The sequence below is a fragment of the Sinocyclocheilus anshuiensis genome, unplaced genomic scaffold (assembly GCF_001515605.1).
Source record: "Sinocyclocheilus anshuiensis isolate Anshui unplaced genomic scaffold, SAMN03320099.WGS_v1.1 scaffold20, whole genome shotgun sequence".
Lineage (NCBI taxonomy): Eukaryota > Metazoa > Chordata > Actinopteri > Cypriniformes > Cyprinidae > Sinocyclocheilus > Sinocyclocheilus anshuiensis.
Genome location: NW_015558646.1, coordinates 250,441 through 258,965, shown reverse-complemented (window position 1 = coordinate 258,965; position 8,525 = coordinate 250,441).

Here is an 8,525-nt window from a genome sequence, read left to right as displayed (position 1 = left end):
TTATTATTATTATTATTATTATTATTATTATTATTATCATTATTGTAATTATTATTTACTCTTAAGCCTGTGTTATACTTTCCGCATGAGCAATCCGGACGCATACATGGACAGCACGGACGCGGACTACTTGTATTTATACTACCGAAAGCATACGCTGATGGTCCGCTCCGCAACAAACATGTGAACAAACAATTGCCCAGAGTTATTGCACATCTGGCTGTCTTTATATTGTTTTATCGACGGATTGTACAGGTTCGAGTAGCAATGGGCTTCTTCACACAGCCTGCGCAGTTGGTGCTTTTGTAGCCTACTGACCTACTGTCACAAAAAATGGTAGGCACGCGGATTTCTGCTCAGAGCCTCCGCGCACACTCGCCGATGACGATTTTTACGTCACGCATACCATAGCGGACCCTAGCGGACTCACGCACTCGGAAAGTATAACACAGGCTTTACAGTTATGCGATGCGTTTCTGGTCTCAAATTGTAGCTTTTTACTTCTTACAGTTTATAAATGTATGAATTTTTGTCATGATGGTTCTTTTCCATACCACTGAATGTTGTAACAATGGTAATAAAGAGTTGGTTATTATTATTAAGTCTCTTTCCGACTCAGACTGCATAGGTTAAGCTTATGGGTCTGTCACGTGATGAACGAACGACTCGAAAAACCCGAAGACTCGACAGATTAACTAATCAATTGTCTTTCCGGCTCAGACTGCATTGGTTAAGCTTATGGGGCTGTCATGTGATGAACGAATGACTCGGAAAACCCGAAGACTCGAAACAGGATGTTGCGCATGCACGACTGAATGAATCACTCCACGAGACGACTCGTTCTTCCCGAGTCACATTAAAGATTCGTTCAAAATGAACAAATCGTTCAAGAACGACCCATCACTACTGGAGACTAAATTGTTCTTGATGGTTTCACACCTAATTCTTCACATTAATTCTTAATTATTTTGCAGTTAACGTGTCTTTTCTGCTCCACCTGTTTTTTTCTGATCTCCACTGACCCAATGAGCATTTTGCTGTCCATTGGTCATGTCTTAACTGTAATTTCTGTATTGCTTTATTTTTTTTTATATTTCTCATGGGGATTTAATAATATTTATTAAGTTAAATCTTTTTTTTTTGGCTCATTTTATCTGTAAAAGAAAATGTGCCAATTAATTCTGCACGCCTGAATAAGGACATATATATATATATATATATATATATATATCTCAGCTTCTGAGGTCCAAGAGAGATTGGATGAGATGCTTAGGGAACATAAAGTGACAAAGCGAGTTGCGTGTCAACAAACAACCAAAGTTCTTGAGCCCATTGATGATTCAACTTCTCTCTCCTCATAGGTCAGAAACAGCCACACCAGCAACCGATAATAGCACTCTAGACAAAGTCCTCACCATGTTGGAAAAGGCTCTTGTGTGCAATGCACAATCTGTGTGTGGTGGTTGGCCCAAGAATTATAACAAACAGAGCCGTGAATGTAGAGTTTGTACCAGCAAAGATCACAGTACTACTGCTCACTGCAAGATGTATAATATCTGCTTTAAGTGTTTTTCTTCTGGGCATATGAGCTTCAATTGTGAGAAAACTGTGCCCAGGGAAAGCACTGGCAGACAAAGATATGACGCGCCTCAGGGAAACTAGAGAGCCTCCATTGGGGGGAGGGCAATGTGGGGCAAAATGAAAGTTCCTCCTTGGACATTGATGTTGAGTCGGTTTATTCATTTTATTGTGAGAATGTAAGCAAAGATAAAACTGTTTTTTTTTTTTTCCAAAATACTATTCAGTCAATGCGGAATGACAGTCTGTTTTATACCAGTGTTTTGGTACAGGACAAGGTTTGTATGAGGGGGATGCTGGACAGTGGCTCCATGGCGACTACTTTGAGTGGCAATGTGGTACCTCAACTGAGAGAAGCTGGAGTCCTGGATCAGAAGTTGTTTCCCCCGGCAGACTTTGTCCTGGTTGGGTGCGGGGGGAAGCAGACTAGTCCTGAAGGTATGTGTGATCTGAAACTTGAGGTGTATGGATTCAATTTTAGTGTCCCAGTCCTTATTGTGAGTGGACAGGTGGACCAGCTTATCATTGGTACCAATGTGCTGAAACCTCTGATCAGAGAGATGAAATCAAATGAGGGATTCTGGAGAGTTCTAGATAAACAAGACCAATCAAATCAGAGTGAAGACTGTCAGTTTCTGGGTATGCTTTCTAGCATCGAGAGGTGGAGGGGTAGTTCTATCCCTGACAAGGTTGGTACTTTAAAGTCCAAGTCTGCTGTGGTTTTGCAGCCAATGAGTGAGCACCTTGTCTGGGGTCGGCTGCCACCAGGGCTGAAACTCTCAGTGGGCAGCACAGTTGTTATTGAATCTAGTACTTCTCGCTGCGTCCATCGTAATGTGCTTATCGGTAGAGTGATCTCACCTTTATGGGGCGACGGTTGGCTCCCGGTGAAAATGATAAACCCGACGAATTCTGAAATTGTGCCCTGCAAGAATGCAAAATTGGCTGATGTCTACCCATGCATTGCTTTCGAAGATTTTGATCATGTGCAAGAACAAAGAGTTTTCCAGAATGTAGCCATGAGTAGCAGCAGTCCTTGTGGTAGTTTATCAGCGAAGAGCTCAGTGTCTGGTGCTAAGCACTTCAGTGACATTCGTTTGGATGAGCTGGGCCTCAAAGACTTAAACTTAAATGACTGTGAGGTGTCGACTTTCTGGAGAAGCAAGCTTATTGATCTGATAAAGAAATATGAGTGTGTTTTCTCTAGGCACTCGTTGGATTGCGGTGAAGCAAAGGGGTTCTGTCACCGCATTCGGTTGACTGATGACAGACCCTTCCGGTTACCGTATCGCAGAGTTTCCCCGGCGCACTATCAAAAGTTGAGAGAGACGCTCGATGAGATGGAACAGATGGAAATAATCAGGAAATCGTCCAGTGAGTTTGCGTCACCGTTAGTGTTAGTTTGGAAGAAGAACGGTGATTTACGGTTGTGCACTGACTTTCGGTGGCTGAACGCCCGTACGGTGAAGGACGCACATCCTCTCCCTCACCAAGCAGACGTTCTAGCGGCATTGGGGGGGAATGCTTTGTTTTGTACTATGGATTTAACATCTGGGTACTACAACATTCCTCTACATGAGGAGGATAAGAAATTTACAGCTTTCAGTTCCCCTCTTGGTTTGCATGAGTACAACCGTTTACCGCAAGGGCTCTGCAACAGTCCTGCTACGTTCATGAGAATGATGCTGACCATTTTCGGTGATCAAAATTTTATGAGTTTGCTTTGTTACCTGGATGAAATGTTAGTTTTTGGTAAGACTGAAGAAGAAAGTTTACAGAGACTGGAGATGGTGTTTCAACGTCTCCGAGATCACAACTTGAAACTCTCACCCTCCAAGTGTAGGTTTTTGCGTAGATCAGTCAAATTTTTGGGTCACATTATTTCACAGGAAGGAGTGGCTAGTGATTCTATGAAGGTAGAGGCTATTGTAAATGTGTCCGAGAAAGACTTAATGGAAGTTGATGGTGTTACTCCGTCTGTGGGAAAAATAAGGTAATTTCTGGGCATGGTTATATACTATCAACATTTCATTGAAAATTGTTCTATGATTGCAAAGCCTCTCTTTCAGCTGATGACCGGTCAGAAGAGACCTAGGAAGGGGAGGGGTGTTGGAAAAAGGTCAGGAGCTGTCCGGAAGCTCACTCCTGATGACTGGACTGATGAATGCAGAGGGGCGTTTGAGAATGCTATGAAATGAGCCATTTGCGATAAATACAGTCATTGGCTTTGTGGCCAGAGGTTTACGGTTTGGACGGATAACAACCCGCTCAAGTATATCTTGACCAAACCAAAGCTTGATGCCTGCGAGCAGAGATGGGTTGCGAAGCTAGCCCCTTTTGAATTCGACATACAATACATACCCGGATCAAAAAACGTTGTAGCCGATGCGTTGAGTCGAGAGCCTTTTGCTGCTTCCAGGATCCTACACAGGCTGACCAGAACACCATATGACATCTTGAGGCATAAAGCGGAGACGCTTGGGGTTGAGCGGGTGCAGGGTATGTTTCATTTGTCCTGTGAATGTACAAAAGAGGATGTTGTTGAGGAAATGTCTGGGTCACAGAAGTGTCATGAAGTGACTAACCTGGTTCAGAGTTTTGCTGGAGGGAAAGTGTCCTGTGAGGAGATGTCAGCTGTGTTCCATTCTCATCGTCACTGGGAGGAAGGTGCAGCAGCTAGAGCAGTCGCATATGTTCAGCATTTGAGGGGTTTGGAGGATGAGGCACAGTGCCCACTCAGTAAGTTTACCCATGATGAGCTGCTCGACAGGCAATGTCATGATCCAGTGATTAGTAGGGTGAGGTTCTTTGTGGAGCGAGCTAGACGTCCTTCTAGGAGAGAAAAGGTTAATGAGTCAAAAGAAACTGTACGAGCACTCAGACAGTGGGGCAAATTTACAATCAAGTTAGGTATACTTTACCGTGTGTCTAAGAGTCCTGCGACCAAGAAAAAATCTTACCAGTATGTTGTGCCGGCAGCTTTAAGAGGTTTGGTCCTGAAAGGGGTGCATGATGACGCTGGTCAGGGTCAGCACTGCACTCTTTGGCTAGCGAGGCAGATATTTTACTGGAACTCTATGGAGAAAGACACAAACCGTACGTGTCGCAATGCAAGAGATGTGTGTTGAGTAAAACTCCTGAGCCGGAGGCTAGAGCACCACTTGTGTCTATAACTACAACAGCACCACTAGAGTTGGTTTGTATCGATTTCTGGACGGCTGAGGATGTCAATAACAAGTCAGTTGATGTGTTGGTAATAACCGACCACTTCACAAAACTTGCATGTGCGTACGTTTGTCCGAATCAAACTGCAAAGTCTGTTGCCCGTGTTCTGTGGAACAATTTCTTTTGTATATATGGGTTCCCAGCACGAATCCATTCTGACAAGGGTGCAAACTTTGAAAGTTCTCTGATTGCAGAAATGTTGAAATTGTCTGGTGTTTCCAAATCTCATACTACACCCTATCACCCTATGGGTAACGGTCAAACTGAAAGGTTTAACCGTACTCTTGGGGACATGATAAGGTCCTTGCCTCCGAGGTCTAAAGCTAATTGGCCTCAGATGTTGAACACACTGACTTTCTCATACAATTGTACCAGGCATGAAACTACTGGCTACCCACCATTCTTTTTGATGTTTGGCCGTACCCCGAGATTGCCAGTGGATGTTTTGTTTGAGAGTGTAATTTTGGATGGGGGGACTGTCGATATGAGTAAATATGTCCAGTCTCTGGGGAAGGATTTAAGGGAGGCAATGTCACTTGCACAACAAAATGCACGACAGCAGCAGAACAAACAGGCTGAACATTATAATCGCAAGTGCAAGGGTCATTCATTAGAGTTGGGTGATAGGGTCCTCCTGGCAAACAAAGGGGAAAAAGGAAAAAGAAAATTAGCAGATCGTTGGGAAAGCACAGTGTACATTGTTGTGGGTAAGAACTGTTCTTTGAATACGTACAAGATTCGCCACCCTGTTAATGGTCGTGTCAAAACTGTGCATCGGAACCTGTTAATGCCTGTAAACTTTTTACCATTGCCTGCTTGGGAGGATTCAGTAGGTTCGGAATGTGACTTGAGCTCGATCTGTGATTCGTCAAGTACTAACCTCCAGAAAAGTGACACTGTAGACAGAACTTCTCGATGGATTGCTGATTTAGATGTAGTTGCAGGGATGGATAATGGTGAACTGAAAGATGATGTATCTCACAGTGGTGAACATGAGATTTGTGATCATGAAGTGGGGCAACAAACTGAATGGGTTGAAAAGGCCAGAGTGTCAGGGCATTTCTCAAAGAATGTCCAATCCTTCAGTGTCCTTGTACATTGCATCAAATGATGAGATATCACTTATATCAGATGTTCAGAATGAAGACCATGTATCCCAAACTGTCACGCCTGTTGTTGATCATGGTTGTGATGTTTCAGCAATAGTGAGAAGATATTCTCCTGTTACTACCTGATGGTGTCTGTTATACTTTCATACAGATACAGAACCTGCGAAGCCGAAAGTAAACCACATGACAACCGCATCATGGTGTGAGGTCTCTTTTATTATCAACACACACAACGCAGAAGAAAACCCACTACATATATATTAGCCTTGCCTAGACAGGAGTCTACCTTATAAAGGGTTCATAAAGTTAAAAGTGTCCATATTTGAAAAATCAAACCATTTGCATTATGATGTTAAAGTCACTAAGGTGTTGTTTATGAACGCATACTCACACACATGCACAAACACTAGAGTCTAATTTGTCTGCGAGTCTGCTCAATAAAGATAACGGAGCTTCTAGCGGCTGAAAATAAATTTGTCTTCCTTCACACTGGTATCGCCAGCCATGTCCACTAATTTGCTCATACATTCCTTCAATAAGCACAGTCTCATCCAGTGTCTCAGACAACTCTAAATCTTTATTACATATATATGTTGCTAAGTAGAAACCGCCCTTATTCGCAGAAACAAATATGAAGCCCATTAGCTACAGAAACAAGCTTTATAACCACATTTACCAGAGTAAAATTTGATTGAGAATATATTAGATTTACAGCAGATCTGTTTGACACAGTCCCTACATGCGCGGACGTTTGAGGATTTCACAGCTAAAGCTCGTACGCACAAAACCCGCGCACCAGAAGATGGATTGCAACATTCAAAGACGCCTACGAAAGGGGTCATACGACAAAGGATTTGCTCTCTTTGAGCTAATAAGCGCAAGAAAGTATGAGAAATGAAAGCAAATGACTTTGAGGATTTAAAGCAAGGAGGGACGTCCTTAATCACAAACGCTTCCCCTCCCCGCACCACTGTGGGTCTTTCTTCTTCCTCCTCAGCCTCTTGCTTTCTTCCTCATCCCTCTCTTAATTCCTCTCCCCTGTGTTCCAGAGAGGGAGAGAGTATCTCTCAGGGGGTTCGCACATCTGCTTTGATCAGGGTGTCAGCGTGAGTGTTTCTGTGTGTTTCTTGTCTGCACGTGTGTGTGCTAAATGAATCATTTACACTATGAGTACCCCGCTAGCTTTCAGGCCTCTTTAAAGACCTACATCATGCAGTGCCACAAGGACATTTTCTGAATCCCGCATCTGTGGGATTGACAATGGTTCCGATGGCCCCCTGTGGCGTTCCTGCTTGCTCTCTTTCATTAAACACTTCCTCTCTGGAGGAACAGCCCAGGAATTAACAAATCTGATGTCATATCTATAAACATTGGGTAATTTGAGTTGTCTTTGATACAGAGCGTGTGTGTATCCAAGGATCTTACCGTATTAGGGCCGTCTGGATCCGTTATTGAGAGACATGTAACTGACAGGCAAGTCAGCAACATGGTGCAACACCTTGTACTCCTGTGCAAACAGACGTTTGGCTCCTGAAAACAGCAGTAAATTGACTTTACAGAGTTTGGTTCCAAAACCAATGTGGCTCAGATCCCTATAGCAGTGGTTTGTTCAGAAAATTGATGTTTTTCTTTCTTTCTTTCTTTCTTTCTTTTTTTTTTTTATTACTTTTTTTTATTTTTTTTAGGCGGCATATGAGCTGTTTGACTCATTACCGTTCCTTATTCTAATTCAGTGCTTAATAGCCTAAGAAAAACACTGAAATCCATCACAAAATCAGCTCATCACACCTTGTTGTCTTGTCGTTTGAATGCTGTTGGCTTAATATAAACATCAGTGGGTGTAGGCTGTCTCACAGTATACTTGTATCACTTTCTGGTTCCAAAATTTCAACTGATGTAAATGGTTCAGGTGAAAATAGACTCCTGTTGTCTCTATTGGCAGTTTTAGATCAGTTGATATATATATATATATAAATAATACATATATGTAGCTAATGATAATTCTTTAATTGATCACATATACTTTGAGATAAAAGTGAGTTAAAATACTTTTTATGATTTCTATTAAATTATCAATTATAAAGGGTCCATTCAAGGTGATTCAGTCAGTAGTTTTTCAGTGCCTGTCAAAAATTCCCTAGTTGGAGAGGCTAAAGTTCCGCCCATGAAAAGATCCACTTTTGCTAAAAAACTGTAAGATTGTCAAAGAAAGATGCAGAATTTCTGTAGTGTTACTAATAATTTTCTATAATTAAGGAATAGATTTGTTGCCAAGGATGTACAAAATGGTCCCCCACTGACTGTTCTAATCACATTGGTGATTAATTTATGAAATGTCTGGACTCGCACTTTGTAGCTCCAAGATGTACAGCGCACTATCCTAGAAACGAAATAATACAAAATATTTTATAAAATACCAGAGAGATTATGAAATGTCAAAAGTGCTTAAATTAACAGAAAATTGTTACCCAATTTGTTACCCAAAGTGCTTATTTAAATAAGTATGCTCTTAAAAGCTGATAACTTAAAAATAAAATACAGTGCTGTCAAAAGTATTTGCAAATGGGGGGCCTTTTTACACGATTTTTATTAAAAACAAACAAGCATTTATTT